Below are 22187 nucleotides of genomic sequence, written 5' to 3'. Positions count from 1 at the left end.
CTGGAATTCAAGAGCAGCCAGACCAGCATGGTGAAACCCTGTCTCTACTAAAAATACAAAAATCAGTCAGTCATGGTGGTGCGCACTTGTAATCCCAGCTACTTGGGAGGCTGAGGCAGGAGAATTGCTTGAACCTGGTAGGCAGAGGTTGCAGTGAGCCAAGATCACGCCAGTGTACTCCAGCCTGGGTGACAGAGCAAGGTTCCATCTCAAAAAAAAAGAAGGTGAAATAACTCTCAAGTTCCCAAAGCAGGCTGTGATTGGCTTGTTGGAATAATCTCACAGTTAAGCAGAGAACTGAAACCCACCACTTGGATGAGCAGAATCTGTACCTTGTCCCTTCGATTAGGAAGGTTTGGCTGGGGGGACCTTATCCATGGGAGCAGAATGGGGAGGGAAACTTGTGGTTAGACCATTTGAGGCCCTCCCAGTTTACTAAATGTCAAGGTGGTGCATAATTGTGAGCCATAGTTTTAGACTTTACACCATGTAAAATGAGCAAACCTGTGGGATAAATAGCCATGGTTCAGCGGGACTGGGCTGTAACTAGTGGCAGCATAAGCATTTGCCAGTGTTTGTAGGGGCAGGGGCTTCAAGAAAGCTTTGGGAATCATACTGAAGTAACTGCATTGTTACTTCATGTACTTTCCACAAACACAGTTTGATATAGATGAAAACAGTGGTCACATAAATATCCCCTAATGCTTCTGGTCTATCTTGAAATGGCATCTGCTCTGTCAGCAAGTATTCCTTCTCTACGTGAAGTGTTCCCCACTGAGGAGAATTTAACGAATCTCAAGACTCTGATGAAATACGTCCGTTTTGTGGCTGGCAACTCTAGACCTTATAGTTGTATTTAGCTGTGACCCCAAACAGAGTTTCTGGTTTGACGGTTGGCCCAGAATATCAGCAAGAGTCCCAACAGGTAACAAGTGTCACCGCGGAGCAGGATCTGTGAAGAGTTTGATGAGGGTGCAGACAGGGACAGAAACACACCAGTTATTTTAAGAGAGAATTTAATATGAGGAAGTATTTACTGAAAAGGTAAAGGTGGATTCTTAATAAACACAGAGGATGAATGAGCTGCATGAAGCCGCTTGGGCTAGAGGAGAACTATGGGCATCCGTTGTAGGGCATGAGGAGGCTTATGTTTTGGAAAACAAACAGTAAATTGGACAAATGGTGTTCGGTTGCTGCTGCCACTGCTAGAACAAAATGCCAGTGCTAGAGTGAAATGGTAAGCTGCCAAGAGGTACACAGGAACCACAGGCTAACAAGAGGGAGAAGCCTCCTCTTCCTCCAGCCTTCAAGTCTCCCTCTAGTATGGAAGGAGATTTAAGACTTAGCTCTTCAGTTAACAGACTTAAGACTTAGCTCTTAACCTGGAGCTTGTTGGCTATGCAGAGATAGAAACCAGCCGAAGAATCACAAAGAGATGGTTAAGAGGGTGAGTTTCGAAGCTGACAGTCAGTAGCACTATAACCAGCCCGGGAATATTTAGAAAACTGCGGACAGCATTAAGGGAAGCTTTAAGAATCAATGTGAAGAATCCAGGGATAGCAACTATGAGGTGGGGGACAGAGGGGTATCCTCAGGCCTGTTTCTAGCATTTGCGGGGCCCAGGGCAGCAGCCCAAATAGAGAGCCATGGACTGCAGGTCTGTCTATTTAAAAGTTAGAAGTGGAGCAAACTGTGAAACGAAGTACATTCCATCCAGCTAGCTTAATATTTCACAATGACCTGGAGACTTGCTTTGAATTTGGAATACTAGGACTCCTTGGAGTCATCATGGAAGTTTTCGGTGATAAGAGAGGGAGCCCTCCTTGCCACTCAGCCACTGGCCCACACATTCATGTCTCTTGCCACATCCAGCTCTGTACCTCCCCATGAATGGGTCTCACATGACCCAGCTCATGTGTCCTACGTCAAATCCGAACCACCATAAACACCTGACCTTTTCTTACCCCTTGAGCCTATAACTGAAAACTTTATAGGTGCATCATCAACCCAGGGAAAAGACAGACCTGGCAGAACCTGCAAGCAGGCTTGGAGCCATTCGGGCAGAAGACTCGGCGGGGGTCTCTAGCCCTGGGAGCCTGATTTAGTAGGGGGCAGTGCATACAGTCCAAGTGCAAAGACTCTTCATGGAATGAGGAAGTGTTATAGACAAAAGAAAAGCAGAGCCTTCCCAAAGCTGTAAAGACAATGCTGCAGCTACTGTCACCCTCAGGCATAACAGAAGGGAGTGGTCACCAAAGTATCCTGAGAGTCACTGCAGAAGATGCCCAGACAGAGGTCATGGCCTTCAGTAGCGGGGTATTACCACCACCAGTCCCCATTTGCCAAGTTGGGAGATGAGCTGACTATGACCACCCCTACATCTCCTCCCTCCCTCTCTCTGGCCTGCCACCACCTGTCATTGGCTGAACCAAAGTGGAAACCAAAGGGCAAGAGAGCCCCAGTGCTACATCCAACGGAGCTCAGCATCCTGATCTCAGAGGGAGACAGAGAAGGTTGGAGAGTAGATTGAAAGGACTAAGGGGAGACTACACAATGCACCTACTGACCAAGCTCTCTAACCTTTGCCTGATCTCAAGTGTCTCTGGCTAAATCTCCTGCAGCTCCCTCTCTGTCTGCCCTCCTGGCTGTAAGACATCATCTGTCCCTAGAGTCTCCTGGTGTCAGCCTCATGTGTCCTGCCACCCCTGCAACAACCCACCCTATTCTTAGCATAGCTATCAAATTTCCAGCCCAAAACATAGTACAGAATATGGGATGGGTAGCTGTTTGGTATTGAGACTGGAATCACGTTGGAACCATGATGAGTGCTAAGCATGGAGAAATTACTGAAGGAAAGAAGCAATGTCAAGGAAAGGAGGCCACCATACTGACCATATATGACTGTTCTTTGTAATACCCACGTGGTCTTATGAGCTGGAAGGAAGCACATTTTTCTCTCTTGCCCTCCTTACTAGTTCTGATTTTCATTCATTTTTTGTTTTGTGTTTTTGAGATGGAGTCTCACTCTGTCACCCAGGCTGGAGTGCAGTGGTGCAATCTCGGCTCACTGCAACCTCTGCCTCCCGGGTTCAAGCAATTCTTCTGCCTCAGCCTCCCAAGTAGCTGGGATGGTAGGCACCCACCACCATGCCTGGCTAATTTCTGTACTTTTTAAGTAGAGACAGGATTTCACCATGTTGGTCAGGCTGGTCTCAAACTCCTGACGTAAGGTGATCCACCCACCTCAGCCTCCCAAAGTGCTAGGGTTATAGGCATGAGTGACAGTGCCTGGCCAGAACTTTCTTCTTTATCTTTTTGTTTGAGTGGCGTTCTCTGTTTAATCTTCCCCCAGTTCTCTTAAGAGAGAAGTAGGACATAAATGTACATACTAAACAGCAGGGAAGTGAAAAATAATGCAGCCCAAAACTTCTCGGTGGTCAGATGGCCACCCACAGCAGAAACATCCGGATGCTTTATGAAATGCTGATTTCTGATCTTCCCTCTTTTGGACGTCAGCCCTAAAGAAATTCCTGAGAATCACTGATGAACTGGTTAATAGTAAGGATCTCAGAGTTATAGAGTAGCTATGAGATTTAGAGAATGTTTTGTCATCTGAGACTTATTTTCTCCTCTATACAAAGCAAAGTAATGGTACCTATTCCTGGGGCTTTCAGTACGTAGCAAAAGGGATGATTTAAGTCAGAGGACTAAGCACAATCTTTGTCACCATTGGAGACAACTGTTTTGATTTTGCCCTGGGACTTTTGGGAATTGGCCCTTTGCTTAATTAAACTTAGGGAGAATCTCAAAGGCTTCCAAAGAACCAGCCCCCAGCACCCCCCGACCTCTGTGCTAGTTTGGTAGTTTATTTGCCCATTAGGTCTTCACCCATCACAACTGCAGCTCACCCCACCATACAGATGGCAAAAGTAAGGCATGGAAGGCCACATTCCCTGACCAGGGTCCTGTGATACTTGGCTGCTGAAGACTAAACAGAAAACTCTGAAACTCCAACTCTTGAGATTACATTTATTCGTAAACGGTATTGCCATGCTTTTACTCAGCTCGCATCGAGAACGCCTCCTACTTAGAAATTGTACCACCAGGCATTAGGACTATGCTCAAAGTCCATCATTGAAAGAGGCCAAGGCATAATAGAACACATTTGAAATAGCACAGCAAATACACATGTTCAGTTACAGAGGCTTTCAAAGTAAATGACTTGGCTACTTGAAGCAGAAAGTCAGAAAATAAGCAGGCGGCATAGGGCATCTTTCCTAGATTTTTATTTCTTTTTCCTTTGGGTGCTCAGGGAAGACTGCAGGGGGTAGATTTAGAAAATCTTTGGGAACAAATTATTTTCATCGAGGTAAAGGGAGAATTAGACTTTACTGGCTCCCATATTTATTTTTATTTTTTATTTTTTTATTTTTTGTGAGATGGAGTCTCACTGTCGCCCAGGCTGGTGTGCAGTGGCACGATCTTGCCTCACTGCAACCTCCGGCTCCCTGATTCAGGGATTTTCCTGCCTCAGCCTCCCGAGTAGCTGGGACTACAGGTTTGTGCCACCACGCCCAGCTAATTTTTTTGTATTTTTAGTAGAGACAGGGTTTCACCATGTTGTCCAGGATGGTCTCGATCTCCTGACCTCATGATCAGCCCACCTCAGCCTCCCAAAGTACTGGGATTGCAGGTGTGAGCCACTGGGCGCAGCCCAGCTCCCTTATTTTTTAAACCCCAACTCTTTCCAAGAAAACACTTGAGGCAGCTAATAACTCCTCTTGCTCCAGTGTCTTGATTTTGAGTTGGTAGGAAGAACCTTGCCCCTCCTCTTGCTGGGGACAGCCTTCCTCAGATGAAAAGGGACTTCAAGGTGAAGTTGTAACAGTGTCGCAGTCTGAGTTGTTTCATCGCAAAGTCTGGAAGGATGCATGTCAGCAAATAGCACCATCCATCTACTTGCAAGCTAAACACCCAAGGAACAGGTTTGATTGAACATGAAACAAAGCTCCTGGCTCCTAGCACCCTCATTATCCTTATCTCTTGCACACAGTCCTGGGTTCCAGGCTTCAAAATGAAGATCCTCTCAGGAACCTTTTACTTTGGAGGCTGTTGCAGCAGTCATCAAGAGAAATCTCCTTGCTAGCCTAGTTTCCAGTGGAAACATCTAAGCTGGGTTTGCCTTTTCACAGAGCAAAGGGGCTTTTTAAATTTTTAAGCTTCAGAAGACCTAGCTACCCACACAGTGGTTCATGACTAAAATGTTGCATGCAGAACAGCAGGGAATGAAAGGTTGATCCTCCCAGCCCAAATTGGTGAGTGTTACAAGTGATGAGTTCATCAGGTAACTTTCTGATGATCAGAAATAAAAACATCTGTGCAGAGAGCCCTGGAGTTTTTTAGGGAAAGGGAGGTCCTATCTACTTCTACCAATAATTAAAACATGTAAGGCTACCAAAACCGTGCCCACGGTTATCATTTGGGGCTCTTTAAGAGGATGGATTTTGTGGCGGCTGTGTTCTCTACATTCATGCACTCTTCATTACTGCATGCTAATCTGATGCAATTCAGTATCCTCAGACCGTTCTAGTTCCTTCCGTGTTCTTCCTATGCCTGGCCTTTTCCCTGTTGCTCTTTGTAGTTCCAACCCATATCACCCTCCTGAAAGATCCACCCATATATAAAGCCTTTCTGAAAGATTGCTGATGGCATATTGTAAATGGAAAGGGGCTCCCCATCCAGGCTTTAAGAGAGGATTATTGGACCTTATGCAAGAAAGAATTCAAGGCGAATCCATAGAGTAACATGAAAGCAAGTTTATTAAGAAAGGAAAAAAGAGGCTGGGCACGGCGGCTCACGCTTGTAATCCCAACACTTTGAGAGGCCAAGGTTGGCGGATCACGAAGTCAGGAGATAGAGACCATCTTGGCTAACATGGTGAACCCCATCTCTACTAAAACTACAAAAAATTAGCTGGGCATGGTGGCACATGCCTGTAATCTCAGCTACCCAGGAGGCTGAGGCAGGAGAATCACTTGAACCTGGGAGGCAGAGGTTGCAGCCAGCCGAGATCGCGCCACTGCATTCCAGCCTGGGTAACAGAATGATACTCCGCCTCAAAAAAAAAAAAAATAGAAAGTAAAGGAAAAAAGAATGGCTATTCCATAGGCAGAGCAACGGCCCTGGGGGCTCCTGGTTGACTATTTTATGGTTATTTCTTGATTAAATGCTAAACAAGGGGTGGATTATTCATAAGTTTTCCAGGAAAGGGGTGGGCAATTCCCTTTGAGCAAACAGCTTTTCTCTGCACTGAGGGTTCCTCTCACTTTCAGACCTCATAGAGTAGCTTCCTAACTTTGCCATAGCATCTGTAAACTGATATGGTGCTGATGGCAGTGTCTTTTAGCATGCTAATGCATTATTATTAGTGTATAATGAGCAGTAAGGATGACCAGAGGTCACCTTCATCACCATCATGGTTTTGGTGGGTTTTGGCCAGCTTCTTTACTGGAACCTGTTTTATCAGCAAGATCTTGATGACCTGTATCTTGTTCCAACCTATCTCATCCTGTTACTTAGAATGCCCAACCTCCTGGGAATGCAGCTCAGATCTCAGCTTCCCTTTACCCAACTGCTATTCAAGATGGAGTTGCTCTGGTTCAAACACCTCTGATAATATTTCCAGGAATCTTCCTAGGCTAAGAAATTTTACTTGCTAATTGAAGTTCATTTGTGAGTAAATGCCAAGAGTTTCATGTACTGCCTCTCCCAGACAGAATTTGCATCTTAATAGGATTTACACCTGATGATGCAGGTCAACAGTGGGGGTAATGGGAAATGAGCTTCATTGTAAAAAAGCTGATATAAATAGGTACCATCAGCATGCCAGACAGCGTGCCAAATGCTTTGACACTGCCTAACTCTCACATTGCCTAACTCTCACTTAGTTCTTATGAGTCAAATCCAGTTATCCAGTTTTACAGATGAGGAAACTGAGATACAGAGGGTTGAGTAATTCACCAAAGGCCACACAAGCGTGTTGCCTATATTCAAACACAAGTTAGCATGGTTCTAGAGCCCACATCCTTAACCCCTGTACCACATGATGAAGAGAAAGAAAACCACCAGGGCAAGTAGAAATAAATGAAGACCAATCAGATGAAGACAGACAAAGGCTACTCATTCAGAGCTTGAAACTGCAAGGAAGGCAGCCACCGTCTCTTGCTTTTTGACAGAGACTCAAGGACTAGCGGAGGAGAGGGAAAGCTTCTCCCTTGTAAGGTAGAAAAAAGGGAAGGCTTCAGATGTGTCCTGATTGCAGGTTGTTGGAATAAGGAAGCCACAGGCAGGCTAACTAGAAGGGGTACTTCCTGAATGATTAGTTAGATGTGCTGTATTTGGTTTTCTCAGGTTTCTTCCTAAGTTGGAAGCAGCAGAAAAAATTAGGGAAGCTGTGAATTATTGATCTAGTCCTAGCCATTTTAGTCCAGTTGTTACAGGGGTTATGATTCGACTTCCTGGATAGATATGCAAGGTAGTAGTGTGACTTCCTCCCAGTGAGATGAGTCTGAGTGATGGATAACTGGCTTATCTAGATAATGTGTTGGTTTCCTGGGCTGGAGGCTGCCCACTGTGGGTCAGAGTTCTATTTTTATATTAATATATGACCTGGCCATTGCCAGTCTGTATTTTCAGTCTCTCAGGCAGAAGAGTCCTTTGGAATCATTCAGCTGCCCCTGTGTATTCAAAGGCATCGCTCTGGACAAGAGTCTTCCCAGTTGACCATAGATTCTTTCACAGGTTCCAGCAGGTTTGTGAATTAGGTTGAAGACTTGGCTTCTGGCGAACAAATGTCTGTTGGGTCCCCTGGTGCTGATCTCCCCTATATTACTTAATATTTGCCTGGTGGGTGGGGAGGCACCTAGGGGTTGAGAAATGGTTGGTCTCATTCCTTATCGTGCCCCCACAGTAAACTTCAAAGATTGGCCAAGGTCACAGCTGCTAAAGGAGGAGTGAAGAATGTTCTCTTTCCATTTCTCTGTCTAAGCTAAAAAAACACAAGCCTCAAAATTCTCTCATAAGTGTGAGCTGAAGGTTAACTTACCTGGTCAACCTGCTTGATCCCATAGACTGAGGTCTTTTACAGGAGCTGGCCACCTGCACAGAGGCCTGTCAACTTCGATTAAGCTAACAGAAGTTTCTGTGTTTAAGAGGACTGGGTTACATCACAGAGAAACTCAGATATAAACAACACAGCTAGCTGTGCACCAGTTCTGTGCACATTATAATAAAAGCAGTAGAATAGGCTGGGTGCGGTGGCTCACACCTGTAATCCCAGCACTTTGGGAGGCCAAGGTGGGTGGATCACCTGAGATGAGGAGTTTGAGACAAGCCTGACCAACATGGAGAAACCCCATCTCTACTAATAATACAAAAATTAGCTGGGTATGGTGGCTGGTGCCTGTAGTCCCAGCTACTCGGGAGGCTGAAGCTGGAGAATCGCTTGAACCTGGGAGGTGGAGGTTGTAGTGAGTCAGGATTGCACCATTGTGCTCCAGCCTGGGCAACAAGAACAAAACTGGGTCTCAAAAAAAAAAAAAAATGCTGGGTGCAGTGGCTCACGCCTGTAATCCCAACACTTTGGGAGGTCAAGGTGGGCAGATCATGAGGTCAGGAGTTCAAGACCAGCCTGACCAACATGGTGAAACCCCATCTCTACTAAAAATGCAAAGATTAGCAGGGCATGGTGGTGTGCGCCTATAATCCCAGCTACTCGGGAGCCTGAGGCTGTAGAATCGCTTGAACCTGGGAGGTGGAGGTTGCAGTGAGCTGAGATCATGCCATTATACTTCAGCCTGGGGGACAAAAGTGAAACTCGGTCTCAAAAAAAAAAAAAAAAAAAAAAGGGAGTAGACTATAAGCCCCCCCTCCTTCAGAGGGTCTTACAGTCTTCTGTGTCAGGTATCACCTTGCATTGACTCTGGAGAATGATAAACAAATTCAGCACTAAGCATCCAGTAAGTCTTGCCTTGAGAAACACATGTGCCCCTAATGAGATATAGCTCGAGCTGTGATTGTATTGCCTCTTTCTAACATGCAGTTAATACGAAAGTGCTCGCTTTGGGGACCTGAATCAATTATGTCCCTAAAATCACTAAAGGCATATGTTCTAAAGATGTTAAAGGAGTAGAACACAGAATTAGAGGGATGCCAGCATTCCACTTGTGAACGTTCTGTTGTAACAAATGCTGGTGACCAGTGTTGAAATTGGAATCTAATGTAAAATGAAACGGTGTCTCCTTTTGGCCACCAGGTAGGCACAAATAAAGAAATTCCCTGTCAGCCATGCAGGTAAAAGGCATGGAGTGGTTTGCCAAGGGCTTCATCTTACTCCTTCTGGCAGGGATGAGTTGAGGACCAGAGAGAGTCGTAGGAAAGCTGCTAAACTGAAGGAATATTTTGTCATGCACAGCACAGCAAGGGTAGGGTACATCTGGGTGAACCTGGGTTCTAGCCTCAGTTACTACTTAGAAAAGTGACTTTGAGCAAATGGCTTTTCTCTGCCCTTCGGTGGAACTAATACCTGCATATTTACATAGATATTATAATGGGATATTTTTGTATAAATTTGTGTATAGCCATCTACAAGTGATTTATTATACTTTAAGTTCAGAGGTACCTGAACTTTTGATGTGCAGAACATGGAGGTTTGTTACATAGGTATGCACGTGCCATGGTGGTTTGCTGCATCCATCCCCCCGTCATCTACATTAGGTATTTCTCTGAACACTATCCCTCCCCTATCCCCACGTCCCCTGTTATCCCTCCTCTAGCCCCCTACCCCCGAGAGGCCCCAGTGTGTGATTTTCCCCTCTCTGTGTCCATGTGTTCTCATTGTTCAACACCCACTTATGAGTGAGAACACGCAGTGTTTGGTTTTCCGTTCCTGTGTCAGCTTGCTGAGAATGATGGTTTCCAGCTTTATCTATTTCACTACAAAGGACATGAACTCATCCTTTTTTATGGCTGCATAGTATTTCATGGAATATACAAGTGTTTTAAAGTAAAATAAAAAATATTCCATGTATAAAGCTATGAGTATACTACTGCTAGTACTGTTCATTAAAAGGGTGGCTGGATATAAGAAAAAGTGAGAAGATTACAAAAGAATAAGCCTAAGTGTTGTGAGACGTCATTATTATCAGGAAACATTCTTACCAGTATTACCAACTTCCCACCACTGAGTATGGAGAGAGAGATGAGAGAGAATAGCATTTTCCTCCAGGAAGCCACAAATGTAACAGAAAATGAAGAGTAAGGGATTGCTCACGGACAAGAACTGGGAAGCAATCCAAACATCCCTTCCAATAGCATATGTAAAATCACTCCCTAATTTGATATTCTATTGGCAAAATAAACTCAGTAGTCTTTCTGGGACCCTTGAAGGAATGTCTGGGTTTCTACATCTAAAAGAAAATATTTTGTCCAAAGTCATCTTTAAGATTCTTAAGCCTGAAGTGCCTGAATTCCTAATCACCGTAATACACACCTCTCAGTGGGTTTTCTGTTTCCCTTTGATTCACGCGTAGGACTGAGCGATCAGCCCACGCCAACGCCTCCACTTGGGTGGAACACTGATGAATAAGAGGAGGGACCACAATAAAACCTGGAAGATTATGCTTTCTATTTTTAATGTAAGGATACCCATTTCTACCTCAAAGTATTCTTTTGCAATTTATTTTGAAAGCAAGACATGCTCTATGGAGATGCATGGAGACAGTTGTATGTGTGTGTGCTTGTACGTTGTCAGGAAGAATTCACATCCCCACTCGGGTTACAGCAGTTACGCTGAGACATCAGCTTTCCATTTAACCTAGTATGGCTAGTAATCCCGTCACTGGATTAACTGGATTTCTGCCTACAATCAAAAGAAACTCAAACAAGGCCTGCTTCAAAAGAAATGACGCCATGTACATTTCTCTAAGCAAGGGAAAGGATGTTTTAATTAATGAAAAAGTTGTCCCTTACATTAACAACCAGTTAATTACCTACCACATTATTCTGGCAAATGCAGACACAAAGCCACAAATAAAATGATGCTTTATTCCATTTCTTCTAATATTCTATCATAATATCTTATTGGGTTGCTATTATCCTCAGAATAAAGATCTAAAATATACTATACACACATACACGTACACACACATCTTTTTAAGTTAAGAAAGAGTTAACCTTCAAATAGAAGATTATTTTTAAGAACAAAGAAGTTCAACACTTTCAGGATGAATGAGCAAGCAAAGCCACTCAGAAATATTTTGCAGTGAACTGAAAAATAATAGCAGCACCATGAGCTCTGGCAGAAGCAGCCTTTAGATGAAGAGCATATCAAAATAAGGCCACCTCTCTGCTTAAAAGCACCAAGACATGTGGGGATAGCTCCTCCTCAGTGGGGTTTAATTTTGGCTATGTTCCTGGAGAAAGGGAACAATTGGGAGAGAGGTTCAGAGAACAGCCTTGTGCTAAAACCCCTCAGGATATAGGACAACACTGACAACAAACAGGAAAAGGAATTTGACAAGCACTTAAAAAAGTTATTCCCATCTAAAACATCTGGCACCAGTAACCCATTTGAAATAGCTTTAGAAGCACTGGGGCTATATATCCCTCAGTTAACCGCCATCAACACTGAAACCATTCCTGCCGATAACCCTATAGTGGATGTGATGTTAATTCACAGTGCAGGATAATGTGGCAGTCATCACCAAATAATCTCTATGTTGCTCATTAAACCCGCGGAATTTTGATAAGGCATCTATAAATAGCTTTACAGATGCTTTTGTTCAGAGTTCAGGTTGATCTCCTTTTCCAAAGGTGATTCCGATTTTGATTAACTGGAACTAGTTGGCACAGGTTTCTGGGAGAGAGTTCTCATGGTCATTGGTGAGTTAAAGCCTGGGATGGTCAGGTAGATGAACCCTGTGTCTTTAATATAAACCAACTACGTTATAAGTAAACTGGCTGTAACTGCTTTCTTGAGTCAAAACACAGGCCACCTATACTCTGCGTGAACTTGTATTAAGTGTAATGTGCCAGCTCATTTGGACAATTAGAGGTCATAATTACTCTCTAGCCAAGAACACAATACTTTAGAATGGGTTTTATATGTTGTAGGTGAATTATTTTCATGACTTTTCATGAAAGGACACTTGACACAATTCTCCCAAAATAGTGAGGGAAGGGGAGAGACAAGGACCTGATAGACATTTTTCTTTTTCTGAATGATTTCTTAAAACTTGATATTCAGCCAGACACAGTGGCTCACACCTGTAATCCCTGCACTTTGAGTGGCTGACGCGGGCAGATCTCCTGAGGTCAGGAGTTCAAGGTCAGCCTGGCCAACGTGACAAAACTCTGTCTCTACTAAAAATACAAAAATTAGCTAGGTGTAGTGGCATGCACCTGTAATCCCAGCTATTTGGGAGGATGAGGCCAGAGAATCGCTTGAACCCGGGAGGCAGAGGGTGCAGTCAGCCAAGATCACGCCACTGCAATCCAGCCTGGGCAACAGAGTGAGACTCTGTATTTAAAAAAAAAAAAAACAAAGTTGATATTCAAAGAACCATTTATGAATAAAAATGACTGTGTAGGGAGCTGGGCATATTGGGGAGACAACTGTTTTGAATCCTGCCCCTACCCAAATACTTGCCTATCAAGACATATCCATGACAGTTCTTCACTATTCTGCCCAAGCTACGGCCCCCACTAGCCAGCCGCCTGACCCGTGGTGCCGCCTATCCCTTTCCCACACCACACAGTAATCACCTTAATTCATTCTACAGCTGTCAGAAATATGTTTGGAACAACAGGATTTTATTTCCACTGACTGTTCCTGTGACAGTGAACAAGAGATGAATGTTGGGATGCCTCCCAAATGGATAGCACAGGACATACAAAGCAAAGCCCAGAAACAAGAGTTTGTGAGCTTGGTATCTCCATATTATCTTAAAGTCCATTTTATCATTCTTACCTAGTCCAGTTGCCTCCAAGATCTCCAGGCGTTACCTACCCAAGTGTGAGCCACTTGGTCTCTGTGGCAACACCACCACTACCCATTCCCTCCTCCACTAAATGTCACTGTCTTGTTCTTATAACACCACAGAGTGTGTGTGTTTGTATCTCAGCAATAAGTTTGTAAATGTCCATTTTTCTGAAGACTCAATTCATCAAATACGTAAAAGTATTGGACTTGTTTTTATTCTCTAACTTCCATGGCTGAGCAAGATTTGCTCTGTTCTATATGAGACATTGATCATCCTACCTTCGGAGAGCTAATATTCACCTGTGGCGTGGAATACAAACCCCAATGCAAAGATTAACACTGTCACTTCATGCAGAGAGGCGTGCCATTCATAAAATGATTTTTAGATTTCATGTAATCTGGTTACCTATTTATAAGCTCAGCTTCTATAGAGAGACAAGGCAGCAAGTCAAGGGGGAAAAGAGCCCTGAATGAACAGCCAGGGGCCATTGGTTTCAGTCCTGGGTCTGGCACTAATGAGTATGTGACCGTGGACACATCGTTTAATCTTTCTGGGCCCCAGTTCCCTCGGCTCTTAAATGAAGAGGGTGTACCAGGGACACTCTGGTCCCTCCCAGCTCTACCAATCCTAAATCATTCATTGTCAACCACCCAACTTATAATGACTACAGCAAGCATCCATTTGGTGGTTGTGTTCTTTCTTCCTGGAGGGTATTTGTCATAGTCTCAGTTTTAAATTCAACCTTATGCTCCCTAAACACAAAGATGCCCATACTTCGTAGAAAGCAATGAATCTAGAGAGATGGATCTTTAAGCTCTTCTATAAGGGTTTAGTTTTATTTTAATTATGACTCTATTCTAATAAATATCCTCATAGTAGAAATCATTTAGTATGTTTGACATTTTTGAACTCTGAAGACTCAAACTAGTTTACAGTTATAGGAGTCACAATATTTTGCAAAATTAAATAGAAATAAAAATCTTCCAAGGTAGATCAATAATTTTCCCTTGGCTGAGATTAGATCATGATTTTACCTGCTTTTTTTGTTGTTGTTTTTTAGAAAATGCATCAAGGTTTTCTTAATCTCTCTTTTGAGCTTAGTTTTAAGTTATATAATAGTTTTCATAAATAATTACGTATTTCGTATCCCATAATTATTTTTCATATGTATTTTGCCTTGGATTTTTAAAAAATGTTTGACATGAGAAGAATATGCTATTTTTAATAATTGATAGAGCAATAAATAGCAATGTATGGCTAGTTGCTGTTGACCAACCCCAATTAGAAGGAACTATCATTGTAGACAAGTGTTAAATTATATTGAATATTAATTCAGTTCTTGGTATCTGCAGAGGGGTGATCAGGCAGCAAAATCAAGGTTAGATTTCATCTCACGTAACAGAAAGATCAGCTTTAACTCACAAGTCTTTTCCTTGCTGGCTCTGTGATCTTAGGCAGATTACTGAATCTCTCTGGTTCTCATGTTATCATCTGTGAAATGGAGAGACATGGGCAGCTAGAGATATCTTCATGATACATTAGTTTGCTTGGGCTGCCACAACAAAATACAGACTGGATGTCTTAAACAATAGAGATTAATTTCCTCACCATTCTGGAGGCAGGAAGTCTGAGATCAACGTGTCAAGTAGGGTTGGTTTCTTCTCTTTGTTGTTACTGTATTTTTGAGACAGAGTTTTGCACTGTTGCCCAGGCTGGAGTGCAGTGGTGCAATCTTGGCTCACTGCAACTCTGCCTCCTGGTTTCAAGTGATTCTCCTGCCTTAGTCTCCCAAGCAACTGGGACTACAGGTGCCTGCCGCCACACTCGGCTAATTTTTGTGTTTTTAGTAGAGACAGGGTTTTGCCGTATTGGCCAGGCTGGTCTTGAGCTCCTGACCTCAGGTGATCTGCTTGCCTTGGCCTCACAAAGTGCTGGGATTACAGGCATGAGCCACTGTGCCTGGCCCTGGTTGGTCTCTTCTGCGGCCTGTGTTTTTGGCCTGCAGCTGATTGCCTTCTCCCTATGTCTTCCAACAGTCTTCCCTCTGTGCTTGTCTATGTTCTCATCGACTCTTAAGATGGCACCAGTCATATTGGATTAGGGCCCACCCTAAAGACCTCACTTTTATCTCATCTCGGAAGAATGTATTTTTAAATACAGTCGCATTCTGAGGTACTGAGGGTTAAGATTTCAACATATGAGTTTTGAGGTGACATAATCCAGCCCATAAAAAGTAGGTTCCCAGGAAACAGAGTCTGAGATGACTACCTGCATGCAGAAGAGTTATTGTGTGAGGAAGGGAAGCTCTCAGAACAAAACCAATAAAGGGTGAGGGAGGCACGATTGGTCACTGGAGAACTTGAAATGCCATACACATTTGACCTTTGAACAACGTGGGGGTTAAGGTCACTGACTCCTTGCACAACTGAAAATCCATATATAACTTTTGACTCTCCAAAGACTATTAATAGCCTACTATTGACCAGAAGCCTTACCAGTAACATAAACAGTGGATTAATACCTGTTTTATGTATTATATTGTGTATTCTAACAATAGAGTTAGCTAGAGAAAGGAAAATGTTGCTGAGAAAACAGGAAGGGGAAAATAGATTCACTATTCTTTAAGTGGAAGTGGATCCTTATAAAGGTCTTCATCTTCATCATCTTCACATTGAGTAGGTTGAGGAGGTGGGGGGGGAAGGGGTTGGCTCTGCTGTCTCTGGGGTAGCAGAAAAGGAAGAAAATCTGTGTCTAAAGTGGATCCACATGTCACAGAGCGATCAGTGGGTTTGCTGTCCAATGTGCATCGAAGCCACTACCATGGCGTGGACTTCTGAGAAAAGATGAGTTTCTATTGCAAGCTGACTGACAAGGAAACAGGAAGAAACGCTCAAATCTGCCTCCCAGAGCTGGGGTTTGGGTCAGCTTTTATAAGCATAGGGTAATGAGACGTGAGCTCTGATTGGATCTTGCAATGAGGTGATGCTGGGAAGCATGATCTGATTGGATCCTGCCATGGTGTGATGTCAGGGCTCCATCTGATTAGATTCTGGATTCTCTCATGTGATGTCTACTTCTTAATTCAGTCCCCATTCCTGGGTCCCAGCGCTTCATTTCCCCCATGGTTGCACGCTTTGTGGATCTGGGCATGCTCAGGTTATGTGACCCTGGAAGTGGAGATCTGTGACAACTGAAAAACAGCTCACAACTTAGTTACATTAAATTTGAACCAGGTTGGTCTGCTGCTCTTACTCATGCAGTTCCAACCAGTGTTGTTCAGGGGTCAACTGTAGTTTTAAGAGGATTCTATGACTCCACAGAGAGCGCTGGAGCTAGGGTGACATTTTAGACTTGCCCACGATTGAGGCAAGAAGGACTGGATGAGTGCAGCTCATCACTAACTAGGTGTTCCCAGGGGAGAGAAAGAAGCATATCCTTGGGCCTGGAGGCATCTTGCAGTTGAAGATAACTGCCACATAATGGCTCTGCTGTGAGCCTTCGGTCCCTGTAGCTTGGGAGTTAAGTGCCTTGTGTTGAAGGGGAAACCAAGCAGAGATGGACCCTCTCCCTGCAGTCTCCACTGGAGATGTAAATGTCAATTTCACAATTTTATAGAATTTTTATAAGGACTGGCGAGAGAAGCAATGTACTAATACTTAGGAGCTGGGATATAGTGGGAGCTCTATTGATTTTAATTCCCTTGCACAAACCCACTCTGCGCATGTCCACTAAGGCCTTCATTACAGCGTGGACCTTAAGCAGTCAGTGATCCTGAACTCCCCGACAACAGTGCTTAATGTATTTCCTCTGAAAATCGACAGGGTCTAGGAGCACTGGTTTTCAGGTGCTTTCCAGTGTTGATATTTAACTTCCCTGCCCTCTGACCCTTTCCTCTGTCATCCAGCTCGCTCTAATCAGCAGCACAGAAACCATCTGAACTCTTGCTAAACAGAGCTCTTTAGGGAGGTGCATGCTGCTTCACAACAAAGCTCTGTAATTTTCAGGGTGCTTTCTTTTTTCTGTATTTCTTATTATTTTTAAATACCCTGCATTTAAAGTCTCACATCTGCGGAGACCCAGAGAGGAGCACGTGGAACATAATGCACAGAGTGCTGTGGAAGAAAACAAAAGAAGAGTGGGTGGTTTCAGACAAAGCTGTTGCCTTGTACCTCTGACACAAGGCTTTTGTTATTCTTGTTGATCAGTGCAAATGAAAGTCCATTTGGGAGAGCCAGGTGCCTCTCCACACTGTAAAATAATGCTTCATGGCAGCGAGTCCTTGGGTTGAGGCACAGTTAGGCTTAGAGGAGAGAAATTAAATGGCAGCCCATTGTTACAGAAAATTGTAACCTAGCAGTGAATGGATGGGCAGAAAGAAAGAATTTTAAGTAAAGACAGGCAGTGTGTGGAGGTGAAAGAAACACATGGTATCCGTCTTGACTGCAGCTTTTCCTAATGGAGAGGAGCAGAAAATGAATGGGAATTTGCCTGGTGTATTTGTTCTCCCAAGGACAAAATCTCCTGTGGTTTGTCCTTCAGTACCTCCTGTGGGTGGATCCTATCTCCAGGATTAAACTCACACCCACCAGGCCAGAAAGGATAAAAAAGCTAAATGTTTCCAGCCATGAATTGAAAGTATTCATTCTGACTTCAAGAGAACCTTCTGAGTGTTTGGTGGTGGGGGAGTGGGGTGTGAAACAGGTTCATAGCCTGCATCATGGATAAAGAGGAGAAAAGGTATTCCACAGAGTGGATAAGAGATCAGAGAGATCCCAAGGGGAGCATTTGGTACTGAGCTCCCATTTCCTTTCTGATGTTGTTGATTCTTTAATTCTTCATTTACTGCATGCCTTCTGTTTTAACTTTGGCTGCTATAAAAACAAACAAACAAACAAACAAACAAACAAACAATCAAACAAAAAAACCACAGACAGGCCAGCTTAAACAGACATTTATTTCTCATTGTTCTGGAGGCTGGAATGCCCACTAGGGCAGTGTCCCAGTCAGTGAGATTCCTGATGAGGGCTCCCTTCCTGCTTGAAAGATGGCTGCCTTCTTGCTGTGTCCTTTCAGCAAGCGGGCACAGGGAGAGGGGGAAACAGGGAGAGAGAAAGCTTTCTGGTGCCTTGTATCAGTCTGTTCTCACGCTGCTAATAAAGGCATACCCAAGACTGGGTAATTTATAAGGGAAAGAAGTTTAATTGACTCAGTTCCTCAGGGCTAGGTAGCCCTCAGCAAACCTACAATCATAGCAGAAAGGGGAAGCAAACACGTCTTAAATGGTGACAGGCAAGAGAGCTTGTTCAGGGGAATTCCCCTTAACCATCAGATCTTGTGAGACTTACTCACTATCACGGGAACAGCAGAGGAAGACCTGGGTTCAATTACCTCCCACAACACGTGAGAATTACGGAGCTACAGTTTCAAGATGAGAGTTGGGTGGAGACACAGACAAACCATGTCATGCCTCTTCTTATAAGGACACTTATCTCATCATGAAGACTCCCTCTTCCTGACCTCTTTTAAACCTAATCACCTCTCAAAGGTCTCATCTCCAAATATCATTGCCTTGGGAGTTAGGGTTTTAATATATCCATTTGAGGATGCACACCTCAGTCTGTAGCACCTTATATGCCGGAGAGAGACACACAGACAAAGAGACGAAGGGAGACAGAGGCAGAGTCACACACAAACAGAGGCGATCTCGTCTCTGCTTTCCAGGATCAAGATGAGAGAGGGGTGACCTAGTCAGGGAAGTCAAAGAGGGCTTTCTCTGCAGAAGTGATGACAGAGCCAGAGTCTGAGCGATGAGTTGAATTCAACTGTGAAAGAACACTCGAGGCACAGAACAGGGCAAGCAGAGGCCCTACGGCAAGAGACAGACAAGACAAGTTCACGATGTCACTATGAAAGAGGTCACTGTGCTGCAGCAGTAAGAGCATGGGGAAGTGCAGTGGTCATGGTGGGTCAGATCACACAGGACCTCGCCGGCCCTGGGAGGAGTTGTGGTCACACCCAATGCCAAGTGAACTCTGAGAAGGGATTTACAGGAAGTGGCAGCATGGTCATAGTGACAATTTGAGAAGGCTTTCTTGGCCCTGGGTTGAAGGGTAGACTGGGAAGTGGCAGGAATAGACGCAGATGGAGAACTGGGAGTGGCTGTGTGGTCCCAGCAGTAGATACCATACCTTGGACTATTTGGTGATGTAGGAATGAGCAGGTGTGAGATGGTTTAAGAGTGAGACGGGGGGAAAGTCAACAGAATTCAGCAATAGGTTAGATACTGGGGACAAAGGAGAAGGCATTTGTGCATTTCATTATCCTCAACACCTGGGAGAAGCATCCTGCCCAGATGTATGCACAGCACATTTCAGATCTTGTACCCCTCACCCTTCACCTGAGCCACCCAGGTGTGCCCCCTGTATCAGCAGTGAGCATGCGTTCCTGTGGCCGTGGCAGGTCCTTGGTATGTTTGCACTCAGATCTGATCATGTCCTTCTGTTCTCCTGTAATGACAGAGGTTGACCCCTGCCATCTCTGTTTCCAGGCCTCTTTCCAGCTGTGTTTGACTATTGGGAGGCACTGTCGAGAGTACAGGGCAGAGGGAAGAGAGGAACCATCTCTCTTTTTGACTCAGGCAGTTTGCTGCAGCAGCACCTCTGTCCTCTGGCTCCAGCTTCTCCTGCACTGGTCAGCCTTTGCTTCCAGCTTCCCTCTGGTAACCCTGGTTGATGGTCCCAGCTATATTACTTCTCCCTGTGGTCCCTCCATCCTTCTGAGTTATCTCACTCTACCCTATTTGGCTTTTCAGCTCTTCCATCATCTGTGTAAATATTTCCCTGAATTAAGTTCACTGTGTTTGCCTGGACTGACCTTGTCTCATACAGTTTTCAAATTCATTAACTTCAGAAGTGCATCCCTTCCAACCACATAGCAATGCCTGAAACTCATTTATTTCCTTCTACAATGAAGTATAAGGTGTAAGATGCAAATAATCCTAGAGATGTTACAAATCAAATTATACATAGGACATGGTTTTTCCTCCAGAAAGCAGAATGTATATATTTAGTGCAAGAAAAGAAGAGCATGATGCTGTGACATGAAGTTACAGGGGCATGAAAAAGAGTTACAAAGAGAAAGTCAAGTCACGAAGGGGTTAGAAAAAGAAAGGGAAATATATGAAACATCAACCTCAAAAATTTGCCAAGGACAAGTCATAAGGTGACACTATGGTTTTCACAGATACATGAAAGAATGCCACCCAGAGGTTAGGTAAGCCACCCTAAAGGGTTATGAACAATTAGGCAACCAAGAGGAGAATCTCAAGAGGAAGCACTCTAAAGCTGCATTACCAGAGAGACACCTGGGAGGCCAGAAAGCCTTTTCTGGTTTTTATTTTATCCATGGTAAAGTTAAAATAATGTCCACCTAAAGTCTGTGGTAAGGCGTGATGGTCAGTCTCCATTCTGTATTACATACCATTTATAAGAAGCAACCATATCTGTATAATCTACATATCATTGGTAAAAACATGCCTGATATACTAGGGCAGTAAACAAAATATTGGCAAACCTAAGTTGTTTCTTTTTCGGAAATGAGACCCTTTTTATAATTGTGAGGATAATCCTCATGTAAAACAAAATTGGATTTGCTCTGTTATAAACATAATCTATCCATTAATATTTTTTGCCATGAATGACCCTGGTTGTAGCTTTTGTAAATAGCTACACTTTTTGGTATATTGCATACCCTGTACCATTTAGGATATTGAACAAGTTGAAGTCTACAGCCCCCAACTTTCTGTTATGTGTACAACCCATGCACACTCGCACTCACAAACTTCTACATTTATCTTGCAAACACTCTTAAGATTTTAAAGTGAAGTTCAGAAAACTATAAGGACTGCCCTGCACATCACAAGAAGAGCCTCATCGGGTTCTTCACAGTTGCCCAGGCTCTTACTGGTTCTTTTCCAGACTTGCCAAGATTTAGGTGACTGTATGTAATCCTTTCCCTGGATACATATGTATATTACATATATATGTATTTTCCTATGTGTATATGTAATACTTTACTGAACTTCCATAATGGCCTGAGTTTTTTCCACATCTTAAAAAAATTTTAATTATTATGGATACATAATATTACCTATTTATAGGATACATGTGATATTTTGATACAAGCATGGAATGTGTAATGAACTATTCAGGGTAACTGGAATTTCCATCACCTCAAGCATTTGTCATTTCTTTGTGTTAGGAGAACTCCAGTTCCACTCTTTTAGTTGTGTTAAGTGTAGAACAAATTATTGTTAATTATTGTTGCCATATTGTGCTATTGAACATTAGATCTGATTTATGATGTATAACTGTATTTTTGTACCTGTTAACCATCCTCTCTTTATCCCCTACATCCCACTACCTTTTCCAGTCTCTGGTAACCATCATTAGACTCACTATTTCCATAAGTTTAAACATTTTTTTAGCTTCCATATATAATAAGAATATGTGATGTTTTTCTTTCCATGCCAGATTTATTTCTTTAAACATAATGTCCTCCAGTTCCATCCATGTTGTGGCCAATGACGGGAATGCATTATTTTTGATGGCTGTATAATATTCCGTTGTGTATATATTTTCTTATTCATCTATTCATGGACGCACAGGTTGATTCTATATCTTGGTTACTTTGAATAGTGGTGTAATAAACATAGGAATGCAGATTGCTCTTTGATATACTGATTACCTTTCTGTTGCATATGTACCCAGCAGTGAGATTGTTGGAGCATATGGTAGTTGTATTTTTAGTTTTTTGAGGAACCTCCATAATGTTTGCCATTGTAGTTGCACTAATTTATATTCTCACCAACAGAATATGAGGGCTCCTTTCTCCACATCCTCACCAGCATTTCTTATTGCCTGTCTTGTTTTATAAAATCCATTTTAACTAAGGTGACATGACATCTCAGTGTAATTTTGACTTGCATTTCTCTGATGATTAGTGGTTTTGGCGTTTTTAAAAATATGCCTGTTGGCCTTGTGTGTATTTTGAGAAATTTTTGTTCAGATTTGTTGCCTACTTTTTAATCAGGTTTTTTTTTTTTTCTTTTGAGTTCTTTGAGCTTCTTATGTATTCTTTTGTCATATG

The sequence above is a fragment of the Sapajus apella genome, unplaced genomic scaffold (genome assembly GCF_009761245.1).
Source record: "Sapajus apella isolate SASKATOON/1434 unplaced genomic scaffold, GSC_monkey_1.0 scaffold100, whole genome shotgun sequence".
Classification (NCBI taxonomy): domain Eukaryota; kingdom Metazoa; phylum Chordata; class Mammalia; order Primates; family Cebidae; genus Sapajus; species Sapajus apella.
The sequence above is the reverse complement of the archived record's forward strand: the minus strand, read 5'-3'. Positions refer to the sequence as shown.